Genomic DNA, 19,195 nt, shown 5'->3' on the forward strand with positions numbered 1-19,195 from the left:
GCAGGAGTGACACATGAAAAATTTATTTCTCCCAAAATTTATTGTTAAACTAGTAGCTTCATTTTAAAAATCAGATTTCCCAGGTGGATGCTTTCAGACACTTTAAAATGCAGATGCATTAGACTGTACTGCAATACAGGAGTCAATAAAATTTATTAGAGAAGAAAAGTACACTATATCACATAGTCTTCTTCAATTCCTTTCTTTCAAGTAATAACTTTTTAGATAAGGTCAGATTTTATAGGTAAATAAATGCTGAACTTAATAAAATTGCTTGAGCAGTTTAGTTTGATTTCAAGTCACAGCCTGGAACTGGACAAAGCCTGTTGCTTTGGCTTTAATACACCCTGTTTGGCTTAGGTAACACAGGAAAATCAGTACAGGAGCTGATCCAGTATGTCTGATGCCTGAATCTGTAATTCCCACTGAGATCAAACTTCCAGTGACTCCAGAAAAGGACTGCAGCATGACCATCCTTTCCTGTCCAGCCAAACACCTTAGCTAGAATTATTCAAGTTTAAACCAAAATTTCAGCGGTAACTGTAAGTTTCCTGGCTTTCTGTGGGTCTAAATTGTCATTAAGTTTTCTACCTTTTTTTTTCCACTTTTCCACTCTTTTTTTTAGGCATGGTAGTTTTTTTTTCCAGCAGTGGGGGGAAAAGAGAAAATGTGAATGCATGAGAATATGTAGTATGTTTATAGGGATTTAGAAAACAATTTACTTCAAAGAGCTAATAATGTCTTTAAAGCTGTTAGTTATATGTGCGGAGGTATAATGCTAAGAAATGCATAGGTAAAACTCAAAAGAAAAGTTATTGTGCAGAAGATTATTTCAAGATGGAAATGGTATATTCTACTGGTTTTTGTGGGTATAGGTAATTAATAATTTGTTATGGGCAAAACACCTGAAACAACTAGGTATGAACTGCAAAGAATATTTCAGAAAGAAAGAAATGCTGAAGAATGCCACTAAAGTGATGTGTTTCAAATTGTTTTCACACTTTGCAATGCAAGTTACACTTAAACACATCTGGTGTGCTTTCAAAATGAAAATAACTGAAATATCCTTATATGAAAATGTGTCATGGAAGGAACCTTGTGGCTGGGTTATGAAATCTTGGTAAATGGACTGTAAAGTGGAAACAGTGAAAAACATTTCACTTTGGCGACGATAGCTGGCATCCCCCTTCTAGACTGCCACGAAAAGGATTTATTTCAGGAAACTCATCACATACTGTGGAAGGTAGCATCTATATGTCAGCAATTCCACTGACATTTTATGGAAACCTTAAAAATACAAACATTAAACTGGTGGATCCCTGTTTTTCTCCCTGCTCAGGAAATGCTTGCAGAATACACGAACAACAGCGCCCTCTGCACCTGAAACCCCTCCGGTTATTAAACCCAGACGTTCCTACGTGCTGGAGGAGCCTTTAATTTCAATTACTGCTTTTTTCAGCTGCTGGTAGGTATAGCTGGGCAGCGGGGGAGGGGTGAGAATATTCAGCTATGTTTTTAAGTGCTATGTAACTTTATAATATAACCTGAAAGCTTCGGCACCCTCAAGTACAAAATTTACAGCAATACATAATTTAAAGTTACGTAGAAAAAAAAAACCAAGCGCAAAATAGCAGCAGAGATGTTGCACTTTTGCATTCCCTACAGCATAATTTAGATTCCTAGTGCTGCACTTTTGCATTCCCTACAGCATAATTTAGTTCCCCAGTGTGTCATTAACAGTGAAGTACATCACAGTCTGGAGTTTTGTTTTAGTACAGGCTGGCTGTATTGTTTTAATAATTTTTGAGTCTTCAAATATTACATAGAGAATAAGAATTATCTGTTTCTTGTAGTGCTAAAAGATTTGTTCTGAGGAGTTTCCAGAAACCAGTAGTAAAGCCAGAGACTGATATGACAGGATTTCAGGATTTTTAGCCATAATGATGAATTTAAAATTGGAAAACTAGCTATTTTTGCAAGGCTCAAATAGAATTATGCAAGGAAATAATTATTACAAAAATGTATTAATTTGAAATAAGTATTTAATTTTCCTACAATAATGCATGTAAGAAAAAGGTCCTGTGTGAAAAGTTCTTGCATAATGTTTCTTGATGATCAAAAAGAACAAAAATGAATTTCTATGTGCTATTTATATAAGCAATTAGTACAGCTGAGATGCTAATTAAGCCCATAATATACTTTGCTTATTTCTATAAAAGGCATTAGATGAGCTGTCTAAAAAACTCCCAGCAGAAACATTATATTTCTCTTAAATTAAAGCAGCAGTTTTTAGATACTTTCCACCACAATTTATTTCTTCAAACCAGAGGCAGTGAAATATTAGAATTACTTATATATTTATTATATATATCGATGAAGTATAGGAATGTATCAGGATACTTTGAATTTTTAAAAAATAAATTATCTTTTTTTTCCAGTTTTTCACTGGAAATAATTTAATTCTTTGCTTTTTCTCATCCCCTCCTTAGTCAATAATTCCTTATCTTTAATATGAAAGAAACTCCTATTCACAAGTATTGTGCCTGAAATATGAGTTTTAGAAATGTTCAGGGTTATTTCTACACGGATTACAGTTTAAAAAAACTGGGTGGATTGTATGGCAACTATTATAAAGGACTTTTTTATAAAATTAAAGTAGCAAAGTTAACACCAAAGAGTGGTAATCTCTTGCTTAAATAAAATGGAAGTAGATCTACATCTGCAACAAAATATTAATGTGACAAAATTTGTTTTTAAAATTTACTCATTTAAGAAAGGCAAACTGTCTTTGTCACAGCAATTAGAAGGAGAAAAGTAGAAAGGTTAAAATCATATTGCTTCTGCATATGAAACAAATACTTTCTAAGAAAATTCAAAGACATATCTGAATGCTAATGTAAGCTTAGATTATTGATGTGAAAGGGATTTAACAATCAGAAAACAATAGTTCTTTGTTACATTTATACTTTTAAGCAATTTAAGATGCTGCTTGGAAAGATATGAAGTCTCAGGAAATTTTCAAAGACAAAGCACTAATGGCTCTTAATATCACTATGTTCATTTTAAGAGCAAATTAAAAAAGAACGGTGCAAATAATTGTTTCATATGTTCTTTGCTTGTGACTGCTGTAATCATCCAGGCTGATTTACAAATGTAGACTTGAAGGTTTCTCAGCTTCCTGCAGTGTAGAAGACTGTTACTTTGGCACTCACACTCATGCCCTTGTAATCACCACTCAAAACTGTGCCCTGGTACTTCCAATTCCCAGTGTCTTGATTGAACACCTCATTCTGTGCTAACAAGGTGTCCAAGGTATTTGAACAGGGGCTGCAGTCAGAAAATTGTTAATGGTTTCACTCATTAAGAGTTGCTGCACTAGTTTTGGTAATTTGGTAACTGTCTAAATTGCAAGTTGATTTTTTTCCTTCATTTTAAATAATGATGCTAAAATTTGAGACCAGGAACACTAACAGCTAAAAAACCCCAGAAGGGTGCTTAAATCACTGTATTTGTATTAAAGCAAAAGGTTTTCATAGCAGAAAAGCTACGATTTTATTTTTGAGGTTATGTTTTAAAATTATTGAGAAATGCATAAACAAGTATTAAATAGAAATCTAAGGACAGAAAATGCATAAAAAGGTAACAGTAAAGTGTAAAACAGCCTGAAGATCTTGAAGAAATTATTTAAGAAGCAAAGCTAATATTAAAATTGCAAAAAAAAAAGTAAGAAAGAATTTGCCTTGAGCTTGGATGTACATTTTTGGTAATTAGGATGAAATTCTTTAAACCAAAAGGATTTATAGCTGCAGGAAACTGTAGTATATGTACCTGAGAAAGGCCTTAGGAGTCTTTAATATTTTTTTGCTATATTGCAAGCTAAGCAGAAAGTAAGCCAAGATCAATGGGCCTGATCCTGCAATCCATACTCAAATAAGAACCTTTTTCTTTTTCACTTTTCTATCTTGCCGAGAGCAGCATTTAGAAAGAAATGCATTTCCTGGAAAAAAAAAGCAGTAAAGTATTATTAAAATTCATTAAACAAATGATGTGAAAGAGATTTTTCTGTTTGTATCCTCACTGTCATCTGGGATCAGTAAGTTACTTTCTTGAAATAGGAATATTAAAGCAGGGAGTAGGTTTCGTTTCAGGAAACATTTTACACCTGAAGAAAATTTTCCCCATGGAGATTTAATATTTGAAGTGGAAAGAAAACTTTTCTGAAAAAAAGAAATATCACAGTTTGCAGGTTTTTATGTAGTAAAAGTTTAAGCAACCCCTAAAAAATTGCAAACTACTCCTTTAAAAACAGGATTAAAATTCAGTAAGTTGGCCTCCGCTGCATCTTTTGGCCAGGTTTTGTGGTTTTTCAATTACACATATATATATCTTTACAAATAATCTCTCTGTGGCTGTGAAAGTTCCACACACACACGAAGGGAAACGAAAGGCAACGCTAACACTGACCACACAGAAAGCTCTGTCAAAAGCACACTATAAACAAACTGAGGAGATATTTTTTTCCCCTGTTGTTTTTCTTCTATTAATTTCAAATATTCTTTGTAACTTTAGAAAGCAAACTACTTTCCAGCACAAGTGTGGATAATATCTTTGTGGTAGGTGGTTTGAGCTTGTTCTTTACTGAACAAGTATACACTTTAATAAAAATCATACCGGAAAATGTAAAAATAATATTGTAAATATTCTGCCAGATTTGAAATATGATATGATTTGGCCTTCACAGGAATATTCTAACCAGCAGGAAATACTCATCTGATTTTGTTTGAGCAGAATCTCTCATACAGCTCCTTTAACCACTGCACTTTCATAAAGTTATGCTACCCACATCATTTGTCCCTCAGCTGGCTGGGATATCTCTCCAAGGTACACAGCTCTTGCTCACGATAGAAAAAAAGATTGCAAGCAAAGGAGCAAAATGAAAGCGGTGTTTACAAGGCTGCCACAGTTTGCTGAGATGTGCTGTGAGCAAACAAGCAAACGGGAGCTGTTGAACACTGCTTGTACATTAGAGAAGTGCAACACGTCTCTGAGTTTTACTTTAATTCCTATCTTTATTCAGATTGATGTTTATAAAAATTTTTGGCATTTCTATTTATTTACTAATGGGAATTATACTGATGCCTAAAGGCAAACGGTCTGTTTATATATCAATGTATCAGATCTCTTCTGTCTGCCTATTTTACTCTTTGATTGCAGCTTGAGTGGGTGTGTATAAATAAATAGATTTTAGAAGAAAATTTTTTTGAGTTTTGTTGTGTGATCGATGTATATTTGAGCTAGACAGTGGAGGGGTTTTTCCTTTTAGTAGTTAGGTCATTCCTCTGGAGCTGATTGTGAAGATAAAATCCTATCTGTATAAATTGAAAACTTGTCTTTTTGAGCTGGAAGTTGAATACAGACCATGACTTTTGCATGGAAAAATTACAGAAATAATGGCCCCTGGCTGTGGAGGCATTTTTTTGTTTTTCATGAATCAGGCACAAAGTTATTTAAATTAATTCTGGTCTCATCACCCTAATAGAATATCATTACTGATCTTTAGAAAAAATATTAGAAATCAGCAGTGTGTGGATGCAATAGCAATAGCTATTTGACCAATTTCCCCAAACAATTTTTTCTTTATTGAAAAGCAAGACTGCTGATGACAATACTCACTCATGATGCACATGCTTCATGCATTTCACACATTATCTTTTTATGTCAATTACATGGATCAAAAGTACTAACTACTCTTTTGCTTCATGATTAATAAGGGCTAATTTATTTACTATCTTTTGAAAGCAGTCATTAAAGAAAAAATCAGAAGAAGAAACTCTGTTAATATTTCCATGTAATTTAAAAAATATATGAAAAAGTAAAAATTCTACTACCCAGACTTAGTCTATGGCTATGCACCACCTAAAGTGTTCTGCTCTTCTGATTGGATCCACTAATACTTGTACTCAGGTATGATTACATGGACTGCAAGAGAACAGATTTAATTTCTCTGTGGCTGCTGCCTAACAGAATGCAGGATATCAGATACCACAGCTACAGCTATTTAAGTTCTAATACTTCCTTAAATGTGAATATTTAGTTATTTTTTCCCTTCCCCCTTCTGACACTGACACTTCTGTACAAAGACTTCTGTACTTCACCAATTCCTGTTTCAAATGTGTGAAATGTCCCTGAAATGAGAGCCCTTCCCCTGAGTGTTCTGGGTTGGTCCCTTTGCCAAGGCACGAGGAAGCCTGAGGTGGTGTGAGGCAGTGGATCCATCCCAGAGCTGGCAGGCTCTCCAGTGGCCCATTTCTGCCTAGTAGTTACTGAGCATGGCCTTCCTACATAGCTCCTCTGCTCCTTGATTAGGTGGGAGTCAGACTTTGCTGGTCCCAGGTGTATCCTGCCTGAGGAAAAGGGCATTCTCTGATTCAAAGTAGGGGCAGAATCCACACTTTTAAGACACTCCTGAATGAAAAAGGCTTATCTTAACAATGAATGCAGCAGCTGAAAGATAGCCAGTGTGCTATCTTAGCACTGCCAAAAGACAGGACATTCTTTCTGACAATCATCAATTCTATAGAAATTTGTCACTAACCAGAGCAGAAAGAGAACTGAGGTCTTCTTCAGAGGCTCCACTCATCTGCTCATCCCACAGCTCAGCACCATGCTCCTCCCATCCAACTCTGCCAGCCATGAGAGTGCTGAGAAGGACTGAATTTCCCAGGCACAGGCACAATGAAGGAGCAGGGACAATGGGTGATGATGAGAAAGCTTCTTGACACTAAGAGGAAGCACCTTTCAAAACTTCCTCATGCCTCCTCTGCAGCACAAGACTAAAGGGGCTGAGGAGAATAGCAAGAGGGAGGGTTTCAGTGGTGAGTAGGTGGCTCTAATGTGGCTAAGCCCAATCCTTAGTGAGGAAGTGCAGCAAGCGTTTGAGTTCAGCATTATCCTCACTGGTAGCTTCAGCTTTCTCTTTATTCCAGTATCAGATTTCTCTGCACTTCCTGTCTTACTTACGACTACGTTGGTTCATACACAGCACTCAGCATGTGCTTTGTAAAAATGGATCACACAAGATGATGTGGATTTAAATAGGTGCAGTGACTTTTTCAATTGCTGATGGATTCTTCTTGACTGTGCTCAAAACCTCTATTTTCCAGCTGGAATTAATGGTGGCAATGGAATTCATTACTGGGAAAATTCTTACTGGAGTCAGAATGTTGTTCAAATCCATCTGCATTTTCCGTGTTGATTGTTCATTTCTCATAGGGTTTATTTTCCTCCCCCATGTAATATCAAAGATGTGGGCATGATATTTCAGCACAGGAACATCTAGTCCATCAAAAGTGTCCATAAAAACCTTTGCAGCAACTTGTTGAGCCATGGCAATTTCTTTGATCCATACCACAATGACTAACAAGTTCAATATAATAAGTAAACAATGGGTTATCCGTCCTGAAAAAACACCATTTGGATACATAGGAAGTAGTTCAGCACTGTCATGGTCCATTGCTTTTCCCCTCCATGCAATTCTTAAATTATATTCATTTTACACAAGCAACTCCTTCCCAATCCCTCATGAGTCCATCTTCCACTAGGGAAAAAAGAGCTGTGGGTCATGAAGTTTTTGGGGAGTCAGGACCACTTCAGCTTCACTGGCAGGTTTCATTTTCTCTCAGGGGGGTGCATATCACTCTAATGATTTGCTATAATCAGAGGAAATGAGGTTCTGGGTGATGTGGGCAGTGGTGTAATTCATGAGGTGCCATTCATGAGGTGAATGAGTATGTGTATATCTTTGTTTACTAAGTTTTTCACCATCATTGCTGATTATATCCTGCTTTGCACCACCTTGTGCTCTGTCTCTCCTTAGTGAATACACCCTTCAAGTTCATTCTATTACTTGCCAGTCTATCTTTGGCCAACATGTACCTAAGATTTTTTTAAAACAAGTTTTCTCACTATTGTGAAATAGAATGGTAGAAAACTTCCATAGAATGATTTCTTTCTATCTGAAATCAATGACAGAGCTCCCAGTTGAAGCTAGTTGAGACCTATTGTTGATTTCCTCTTCTGGTAATATAAGTGATGTGTTTTTTCACCAGCAGATTCTTTTTTTCATGTGGATGGTTTTGTATGTTATATCTGAAACGAATAAAAAGGAAAGACAATATCATTTAGAAAAAGTGTGACTATGTGGATACAGAAAATATTTGAATTTTTTCAATCTTGATAATAAACTTGGAATATATTTATTAATGCATCCCAGATAAGCAATTTCTATTGTGATGTGTTCTCTGAGAGAACTGTACTATGGAAAATTGAGAATAATGGGCCGTGTCATGCCTTCAGTCCATGTGCAGAACTCACACTGATGTCAATAGGAGCTCCCTTCACAAACCAAGGCCTATATATGACCCATGGAGTCACTAGTAGAAGTTTCCCATACATAACTACAAAATTAATGGAGCATTGTAATCCATTTTGAGACCTAATGAAATACACCATGATTTAAATTGCAATTAAACAGAGAGATGTCAATAGGCATTGATGAGTTTCCACATGAAGATAGCAACATTCCTGCTACAAACCTACAGCTTTTGTTGGGTAGTGGCTCACAGACTCTAAAAACACATTTTCTCAGAGCATTATTGATTAAGCATCTCAGGAGCCTTAAACATCTGAATTATATCTTTTGTTGTAAGACATAATTTGTAAATCTAAGACTTGATCCATTCTGGAAAGATTACAGATTCCCATGTCATGGAATTCAGCATTTCTTAATTGCCATACATTTAGAAATTGAAAATCATAACATTAAATTATGCTTTTGTAGCAGGGGGAGGTTGGAAGGTTGTAGAGTTCAGGTGATTCAAAAAGATGTTGTTTAAAGTTCATATACTTGATGGTGTTTCATCTGTCCATGACTTTTTAAATTATTTAATGTGATAAAATATTCTGCGTTTGTGTTTGTGTGAGAAATGTCATGAAATAATTAGGGTGTGTGTATTTCACAGCACAGAGAGACCAAGTTTCATTACAATAGTGTTTAAACTGCACCAGAACTTTTGAATCCCACAGTAATATTAATCTTCTAGTGCTCTGAAATATTTCATTCCCTGCTTCCTACCCTCATAAAAATACACAGAGAGCTGTGGCTTATCTTTGAAATTACCCATTGACATAAAATATGAGGAGTATTATTTTCAACTGTGTTTCAAGGAAGTGTTTCTCAGGATGCTTACTAGGCAGAGCAGTTCTGGTCTTTAGCAGGAGCTCCCGTGATCCTTCCCAGAAATCGACCTCCCTGCTTGCCCTTGCCCCACAGACTGGTGCCTTCTGACAGCACCTGGCTGCTGGGAACTGACTTTCTTATTACCTCAAACAATAGTTCATCTCCTATTTTGCAGAATTATGCAAAATAGGATGCCATTATCTGTTGTAATGTAATTATCTCTCACTTAAATGAGACAAGTCTTGGCCAGAATGCTAGAGACTCAAGACACAGCAAATCCACAGTGTCCTGAAGACATGCAATTTTCCAGTGAAGAAAGAGCAGAGTTTGCTGGACTCCAAATGAACTAAATGAGGAATCCATTCCCCTAAGACCATCTGCAAACCCTGTCAAAATTTCATTTGCTTTTCAGAATTTTTTTTGGTGTAATTATATGGACTAGACATTACATATGTTCCTTTTATAAATAAAGTAGGGTGTGTTAGAGTGATATTACTAAGTATGAAGTATGAAATACATTTCTTATTACAAAACCCCCAACAATTATTTTAAAAAATTCAAATGACATAGAAAGGCCCAAGAGAATTTACAGTAGAATTTTTGAGGAATTTGGAGATTGACCAAATGATTTTGCATTTGGGACTTTTTGACATCTGCTGGTTGTTTTGTTTAGTTGTTATTTGGGGTTTTTTTTTCTGTGGCTTCTCTACCAGTTATCTGGCCAGAAGGTTTATCAAGGAGAAGGCTGGGCAGCTATTTTGTGATGTTTTCACAAAGCAGCAGGTCTCATTTACTCCATGAAAACACCTCCATTTAATATCCCACTTTAGCAGGGAGATGAATACTTTGCAACTGCATCACTCTGGGTTGAAGTTTATCTCTACACAACATATAAATGCTCCCTGGAAACTATTTATACCTGGAGTACTTATAAAAGCTGTTTTTTCTTATTGTTTCCTGACTTTCTGGACACTAACCAAGACCAGAAAATTCTTAAATCCTATGAATGATTTCAGCCATCTGTAAGTTATAAAAGAACTCTGTTCAACCTCAAATACCTGAGCTGATTTCTGTTCTATTGCAGGTTGTTCGACTGTTGAGCCTTCTTTGGTCTGAAACAGGCTTTGGGTTTTTTTTTTTTCCTTCTTCCTTTGTCTGCTTTTTCAGCTTACACCTTCCCTATGAGAATGGTATGAGATAACAAGAAAAGGTTTCTGACCTCACTATCCTCTACTTCCTCCACACTGCATTTTGAAGGGAAATTTATAAAACTCCACCAGTGTAGCCTGGACACTGCTGTCCCAGTAAGGACTACAGGGAGAAAGAACCAGGATCTTGGGTTTGTTGCTTACATTTTCTTTTTTTAACCCTTTCCCCCTGCCACCTAACAGACAGGTGATCTTTCATCTTATCTTTTTCCTTTGATCAAGTTGCAGTCATCTGCATAATAGAACAAAATTTTGGTCTAGTAAAATGTGAAGCTTGACTTTGGAAGAACTTCTGATTTCTATTAAATAAAGCAATAGTTCTTTGTCACCACAATCAGCAGATTTTTTTTCCATAATCAAGCTTGCTAAGAACATTTTAAATAATATTTTTCTGGACTGAAGCTCTCAGCTCCCAGACTCTTCTTCCTTTTACTCCTGTGAACACAGTGCTATACTGTGTGTCAATTTGGTCTTGTTTGTGGGTTCATTTTCCCCTCCATTAGAACAGCATTTCTCTCTTTTTTTTTCCTTCTTCTGATATTGTTCAAAGGCTTCTTGTGATGCCTTGAAAAAAGTTATTGATTGTTAGATCATTTCTCTCATTCATTCAGATGTTTTCTGGTCCCCAGATGGAAACATCACAGCTGCTGCTCTGGAATTCACTATCGACTTCTGTCTCTGGATTATCAGAGCCCCTAGCAAAAAAGCCTGATTCCAGGCACCCTCTTTCCCTCTGTTGAGACTTAAAGCTGTTATTCTTCCAGCTCAAAGGAAGTCCTAGTGCCTTTATATGGCCAGAGTCTGGAGCAGCAAGGTCCTATGATTACTTTCTTTGAGCTATTTTTCTAGTGCACCTTTTTTTTCTATATAATTTTTCAGCTCTTCAGTAGGAGCACCAGATCTCAAGCACCAGTCTGATTTCCTGCCTCCCTCTGGTGCTATTTCTGTGCTGGTCATTGTTGTATATTTGAGGGCCAGAATCAACCTGACAAATTAATATTTTTCAAATTCAGCCTTTTTTGACCAGCAGCCATCTGCTCAGACAAAGAAGAAAGTGGGAAGGATTGCTGTGTTTTAAATGCTTTTCACCCAATCTCTCAAGGAAAGCCTCTTTTTTAAATTCAAAGAGTTGTTGTGATTCAAAGAAAATGCTTATTCTACAGACTGTTTCCTTTCCATTAAAGTTTATTTATACCGCCCTCCTTGTCTGAGGGTATAATTATGAATGATCTAAGCCTGTACTGAAAATCCTAAATTAAAAAATACATCTGTTGCAAGGATTCTCTCACCAGAAACCTTGAAAATGTTATTCTGTCTATGCATCCATATATCTGTCTGTCTCTCTGTAGGTTATGGCTATCCTTTATATGTTCCAGAAGTAAGTGAGATTAGATCACTTGCTTCATACTTTAACTGCTGTAGACATTCATGAAAAGAATAAAACAATGTGGAAAACTGAATACATTTTATATTTATTTATAGTCTTCTTTCAATCACATTTTCACTTGTTAACAGCTAAAGGGATTAGATTGTATTGTTCCTCTCCTTCTAGATTTAGAAATCATAAGTGTAAGAAAACATTATTGAAATGGAAAAAGTTATGTTTAGAAAAAAAAGAGAATTATAGCATGAATGATGTGAAGTGCAGCAGTGTTCAGCCACAGCAAGGTGTTTTCCTGACAACAAAGGGCAATTGCTTCAGCCCAACTTTTCAGCATACCTCAGGAAGCATCGGTGAAACACATTTATTTTAAATTAAGGCCAATTCTGTCCCAACATTTGCTTTAAATATGAGGACCAAAGAGGATCAGAAAAGGACATTATTTCTGCAGTTCTTTGAAGCTGCTGCCTCCTGATATGTAGCACCAGGGAGGGCAACACCACACGGACAGTGGATTCATAACAAAATCTCCACTTTGCAGAAGATATCCAGACAGCACTTTTCTCAGTTGGATTTCACCTGACTAATAATCTTATTTTTCATTTTTTAAACATTACAATGAAATGAGTCCATTAAGATGCCATAATGTTAATTAACATTGTCATAAGTTCTTTCATTTCACTTGCATGCATTTTTCAAAGCTACATTGTGGAAATGATTCTTTTACCCTGCCATTTGCCTATATATCATCTCATGCTAGTACTGAAAGGTTAAATGTTATAATTTATGCTAATTTTAATTTTCCCTACTGCCATAGGCAGTACAAATCAAGCAGCAGCAATTGATTATACATCACTGACAGTATAAAACAGAGCAAACATACAGTTCTGTCAATAAAAGGCCTGTGCCAGGTTAGTCAGAGTTAGGTTGTTATGGCCTCCTGAGAACAGCAGTCAAAGCCAAGCAACAGCTATGATATGAATATTTATTTTGTGCATAATTTTGGATCCAAGCCATATCAATAAATAATTTTCCATGGTACTTTTGTGCCTCAAGAATTTTGATGGAAAGGCTCTGTGCCCCTTGAAGAATTTTGTGCAATAAATACCAGATATTTGTTTGGGCTTTGGCTTTTCAGGGAAGGGCCTGATGTTGTAAAAGGTCAGACAGAGTTTCACTGAAGTATGTTCCTGTATGACAATATGTAGGTTACAATTACAGGAGAAGGAAGAAACCAAGGCCTGGCTTAGGCCGTCAAAAGGCAGAAATTATCACTAGCTTGATATCATCTGGCACTTAATTTGTTCCCTTGTCACTGCCATAAAGAGTATCTTTGGAGCTGAGGAATGATAGTCAGAGATTTTCAAAGAACCAGGATAAACACCCAAATTCTTCATTTACTTGGGTCTTAAACCCTTCCCTCCTTGCAGCACAAAGAAAGCTACACAGCACCCTGGCTTAGAACCCTTCAGGGCTCATCTTTGCTGTTGCTCTGCTGCTCCAAAAGTATCATTTTCTCCACAAATGTAGCTTCTCCCTAGATAGCAGACACTTATTTTCATGGATAGATGGTTCATTCCTTGCTCTGCAACCTACCTTGTAAGATAATGAAACAGAAGAGAGAAATGATGTCACAGAAGTAAGAAGCAGTGGCTAGCAACTGGTACTTCAACATCATGGGACAGAGGCTTAATTCCCATGAAAGACAGGCTGAGATGACTCCAAGCTCTTGGGCACAGAAGAAAATGCCATTTGGAGGAAAACAGAAGTGATCCCTGTGGCTGTTGGCAGTACAGGAGACACAGCCTGGGCTGGGAAATGTGGTCGGGAGCTTTTCTACTCCTGAACATTCCCCAGCCTGGGTAAAAGGCACTGTGGGCACCTTGCTGGAAAGATCCTGAGAAGTGCAGAGAGGATTGCAGCCTTGCTGGTACATGCAAGAGGATGGTCAATGCCACGTTGCTTATGGTAGAAGGAAATGCAGCATTGGCAACGGGGTTAGGGAATTATTGCCTGACTTGAGGCCAAGTGGGTAACCCTATGAGACAAAGACAATTACACAGATCACAGAAGATGGGAAGGAGATTCTTGCAACAAGGCAACAACAACTGAAAGGCAAATGTTGCAATACATTTTTTTTCAAAAAATAATTGATAAATTTCAGCATAAAAATCCTGTTGACTTTTAATTGGAAGTCAGTTTGAGTGGTTTCAGCACTTTAAGTACAATAGCCATTCTTGCTGATTTTTAAGTGTCCAAAACTTATTCAATGTTTGTGTGACAAAGCTTAAAATAGAAATAGGGATTTAGCTTGTCCACACATCAGCTTTGCATTACAACATGATTTCTGTTAGAGACATATTTGTGAATAAAGCCTTTGTACCAAAAGATAGAATGCTGCTTTTCAAATTCAGTGCTTTAATTTAAAGAAGACACCATTATTTTTTTTTTCATGAAGCTGTTGCTTCTTGATTTAGAATTAGTGAAACACTGGTTACTTTAACCCAGATGGTTTCTTCCCCACCCATAAGGATTAGTTACTTTAGCACAGATGTCTCTTTTTCTTCCATAAGGCATATTAGAAGGAAAACAAAGATTCACATTTAAGCAATAAATAATAACAAATACCACCCCTATTGGCTTAGATATGTCCAAATCCAAAACCACAGCTTAAAGTTACTTTAAAGTGTGGTGGGCCACAGCTTACAGTTCTTTCATTTTGCTTTCTTTTTAAAAGATTTTACTTTGTTGACATTTTTTGCACAGTTTCAATTGATCTTTATTGAAAAAGAATAAGGATGGAGCAGACTGACAATTTTATTTGACAGATGATTAATAACTTTGCTTAGATCTGGCCTGAAGTGTAACCACAAAGTGTTTGATAAGGGATGGATAAAATATGGTTTGCAGGCAGTAGAAAGTTTAAGGGACATAAAATGGCTGAATGGCAATCTTAAAAATGCAAGGTAGAGAGCCATGAGGTCATGTTAGCAGCGCTCTAGTGCCCTTTCATCCCAGGATTACTCCAATGTTCTTCTGATTGCTCTTGGCTCATGGTGGAAGAGTCTCCCTTGGTGCATGTGTGGAAATGTCTGTTTATGAACAGATATTGTCTGTTGTCAGTTTATGGACAGATCTCTTCCCTTGTCCACAGGACAGTGGCTCAGCCTCATCTCCCAAAGGCTCCATGTTGGGCTCAAAGCACCTGGGCTGAGTCTGAGATCAGCACAGGCTCTGTGGGGCCTGCCTGGGGCCCTTTGGGCCAGCCTGCTTTCCCCTGCCACAAGGAACTCTTCTCCCCTTCCCTGCCGAGCACCACATCAAAATGTTTTCCTTGAAACTCCCCTAAAGTTTCAGCTTCTTGCTTTTCTCCAAAAGGAGGGTGATCTGGCCCAAAGTTAGCTTGAATAAGCAATTGAACACAAAATTCTTTTACGATAACAATTTTTCTCAGGCTTTTTAGCCCAGTCCAGATTTTGTTACTGTGGGGAAAATTTAGTTGTAAGGATTTATATTATGTTTATTTAATTAATAATTTCTGTAAATGAAAAATTAATTCTGTTACTTGTGGTGATGTGTCATGCCAGGAATAATATTTTGCATCTATGGCTTAACACAATACACCATTTTAAAGGACCTTTTCCTAAAATTTAATTTTAGATTTGGGACTATGGAGCATTTAACTTACCTTCAGGAGGATATTTTGAATAAAAATAACAAGAAACTGCTTTACTAGAATATCAACCATGCTTGACTGATATTAACCATATGAAAAAATGTATGGGACATATAAAATTCACATAAGAACTACAGTTAAGCCTACTCATATTTTTCTTTTAAAATGGATGTCCAAACTTTAAAAGTCTGTATGTTATTCTTCTTAAGATCCAAATATATTTTTGGAGACTGAGTTCCCACTGTTTGCAATAATGAACACCTCATGGATGGCAGGGGAAAAAAAATCAACTTTCCTTGATGCTACTGTTGGCCAAAGGGAGAGTGAAAAAAATTATAACAAGATATCCCCTGTAGTAGAACTACACTTTTTCTCCCTATCTCTGGATGGAGAATGGAGAGTTTCAGCGAAGTCTTCTCACCTCCCTCTCCTGTTTTCTTGCCTTGTACTCTGGAGGTTTGCCCCAGAGCAAACCCCAAGACACCCCATGGGGTGCAAAGGCTGAGGAAGATGAAGTAGCTGCTTTCTCCCGGAGTGCCAGGGAGCAAGGACTCAATGACAAGGATCCTTCGTGACTTCACTGAGTACTGGATGCTGCCCAAGCAGTCAGCCCAGGGCATTCTGCCTGCTGGAGCCTGTGGAAACTGGGGACAGCACACGGAACTGGTCTGATACTGGTGTGACAGCCCCTCACAGCACAGTGTACTGGCACCCCAGGATATACTCTGCCTTGTTAGCTGTCCTGTATTGTCTTCTGTAAATATAGTGAGTAATGCAAAAAGCATTTACTAATGAGGCTTAAAATTTTCCTTCAAATGATACTCTCGCATATTTACATGCTTGTGGTTTGCTGCCATTATATGCACCAAGCTTTGGCCTATCCCCTTCATTCACGCTCTCTGGGAAACATGCTCCTTTGAGAGTCGTGGATAATTTTGTTCTCCTCGTTTTAGCAGGATGCTTCACTAGCTGTGTGCCAGTTGTCTTAGAAATGCTGGTTTAACTGGCTGAGAGGGATTTTTGGAGCCGGGGCCTCTAACAGCGGCACATGCACCTCGTGTGCATCTGAGGGCGAGCGTGACGCCTGAAGACAGCCTGTGTCAGGCCTCGGTGAGCGGCACCCTGCCCCCAAAAGTCAGAGGTTACATTTCAAGGACCGGCTCCACTCCTTGGGTTGCCAACCCCTGGTGATAAGAAGTCTGCTTGGAGCAAGGTCACAGCAGCACAAACCACCTGCCCATCGCCCGGTGCCAGGGGCTGGGAGCCAGGTGAGCCCGTGCCAAGAGCGCAGGAGCCAGGAGGGGAGCAGGAGGGGAGAGGCCCGGGCAGAGGCTGCTGCAGCCCTGCCCCTGGCCAGCATCCACTGGCAGCAGTCCTGGGGAGCCAGGAGGAGTTTTGCAGAGCTGCCTTTCCTGGTGAGCCAGGAGGAGTTTTGCAGGACTCCCTGCACGAGGCTGAGGGCATCAGGACTGCAGCTGCTTTTCCAGATGAACTTGGTGTTTCCAGAGGCCTGGCTGCAGTGAGGTATCTAACATGTCATAAACACAGGCTTAAGTTCTTAAAGATTAAAGCAAAAGTTAGATAATCTGAGTCTCCAAACAGCAGTAGAGGATGGAGTGAACAGCTGTCTGAAGCTGCTGTGGCATGGCACAATGGGCTGGGAAGTGCTAAAGATGGAGCTGGAGGGGCTGACTTGCAGCATGCCTTGAGGTGACCATCAATAAACCAAGGGGTACCATATCTCCTCCTCCTCCTCCTCAGTATTTTGAGGACCAAGCTGTGACCTAACACAGGAGCTACAGTTTCTGCAAAGTACACAACTGCTGCTTCTCCTTGTTTTGTTTCTGCTTTGTTCTTGGTCCTCAAGAAAGGACAAGGACTCTATGACAAATAATACAGATGGAGTGTAAACATTGAAAGAATTAACTGTAACAAATATAGCTAAGGGTCAAACATTTAGTTTTCCTCCATACCTAATTTTTATAAATATATAGTTGCCAAATCTAAATTATTTGATCTGAAATGGCAGTGGACATTCAGAATGACGCAACAAGGCAAATATCATATAAATGCAAGTTCCAGATGAAATTGCCAGAGGAATCATTCTTCAGAAATCCTAGCTGTAAAATATTGCCTCCCAGTTCATGAGACAGCTGCAAGAAGCATTCATGACTTTAATTTAAGAATAAGTTTCCTCAAGGAACTTTAGCCTTTATTTAAGATCTGGAAATCTGTGTATCTGTAAGAAGCTATATGTAAAACGCATTTTATTCTTTGAAGCAGAAGGCTTTTAAGGGACTTAATTAATTCTAGTTTTAACATGGATGATGATATCCGTACGTTAGTTTCATGTTCTCCAGGTGACGCACTGACTTTATTTAGAAGCCTCTGAGTTTATGTGAGCCAAGACAGTCACATAGATGTGCTGATATAACTCTGCTGAGATACCACATGCAGATTGCTTTTTTTATGACTTTGAATATTTATTTGAAGTTTTCATTTCAAGAGATTTAGGTGGAGTCATTCTGCTTGATGAATATAGCTGTGGATTTTTTTTTTTTCATAATGTAAAAGGGTTTGCTTCCCCCATCTGGTCATGTATCCATTGTGTCAATTTCTGCAGTTCTGTTGTTCCAAAAAAAGCACATAGACTCATGTGGTTGAAGTAATCTGACTTCCAGCCATCTATTGACACAGCTTTAGTCACCCAAATACAAACCTACCTCAGACTCTTTCATACTCAATCCCCAAAACCCAATTTTGCTGCCTGCCCTTTCCCAGAGCCATTCCCAGTTTAGACCTGTAAGTGCCTTTCCCACATTGTTCCCCCTGTATCTGCCATCCACAGTCCTTTCCACGACCCCATGGTTCTTTTGCCTGCCCCTTGTAGAAGCATCTCCCACAGCTCTTCCTAAGTCCAGGGAAAGGCAAGAAGCACATCTGATCATCAGTCCTGCCTTCAACACCTTCTTATGTTTATAGCCTTTGAACCTGAATGACCTTTAAACAAAGGTTTTCGGAAGAACTATAAAAGACTGTGAGAGGAAAGCAACAAAATAAATACATTTAGAATTAATATCTCCAAGAGAAACATCTGTTTGTTCCTTTGAGTAACCAAAGGCAAATACATGTGTTCAGAACATGCTACAGCTAATGCCTACAGCTGACAAAATGAACTTTCTGTTCAGTGTCATTAATAATGGATTCAAAACTATTTTTTTGTAGTGCTAATACAGTGCTTTTAGTTTTATTAAATAAGTAATAACACTTTTTTTTTTTTTTTGTGGTACATATTGTAGCATTTAGACTGCCTGTATCTTCAAATTTTAGAAGCTTCAGCAGATGACTATTCAAAATGACTTTTCTCACAGGGAGTTCACTTGTAGGACTTCACTTAATTGGAGCAGACTTCTAATTAGTAACAAAATTAATATTTAAAAAAGAATCAGGAAAAATATACACACTGGAGTGTGCAAGAGTATCAAATACCAGCAGTTGAAGACAGCACTGATCAAAACATTACTGGGGTGAGACTTGGGCTATTCTGAGTGCTGCAGCTTGGGAACATGGCCAGGCTGCACCCTGTTTCCCAGAGAGGAGAGAAAGTCCTAAACACTTCTCCTTTTGCCCAGGAGAAGAGAAAATGAAGGGCCAGCAGGGAGCTGCTAGGACTCCAGTGCAGTGCTTGGTTT

General features: G+C 38.0%; 1 long non-coding RNA gene across 1 annotated transcript in view; it reads left to right on the top strand.

Annotated features, from left to right (window-relative positions):
- Positions 1 to 374: 374 nt before the first annotated feature.
- The window catches only part of LOC139594686 (uncharacterized), a 41,063-nt gene continuing 22,242 nt past the window's right edge, over positions 375 to 19,195 (top strand). Inside the window, exons 1-2 of the long non-coding RNA XR_011680732.1 lie at positions 375 to 542; positions 1,340 to 1,465. This is a non-coding gene — a long non-coding RNA (uncharacterized lncRNA). The remainder of the gene's footprint in view (positions 543 to 1,339; positions 1,466 to 19,195) is intronic.

The sequence above is a fragment of the Agelaius tricolor genome, unplaced genomic scaffold (genome assembly GCF_023055355.1).
Source record: "Agelaius tricolor isolate 1412-34295 unplaced genomic scaffold, bAgeTri1.0.p SCAF_12, whole genome shotgun sequence".
Taxonomy (NCBI): domain Eukaryota; kingdom Metazoa; phylum Chordata; class Aves; order Passeriformes; family Icteridae; genus Agelaius; species Agelaius tricolor.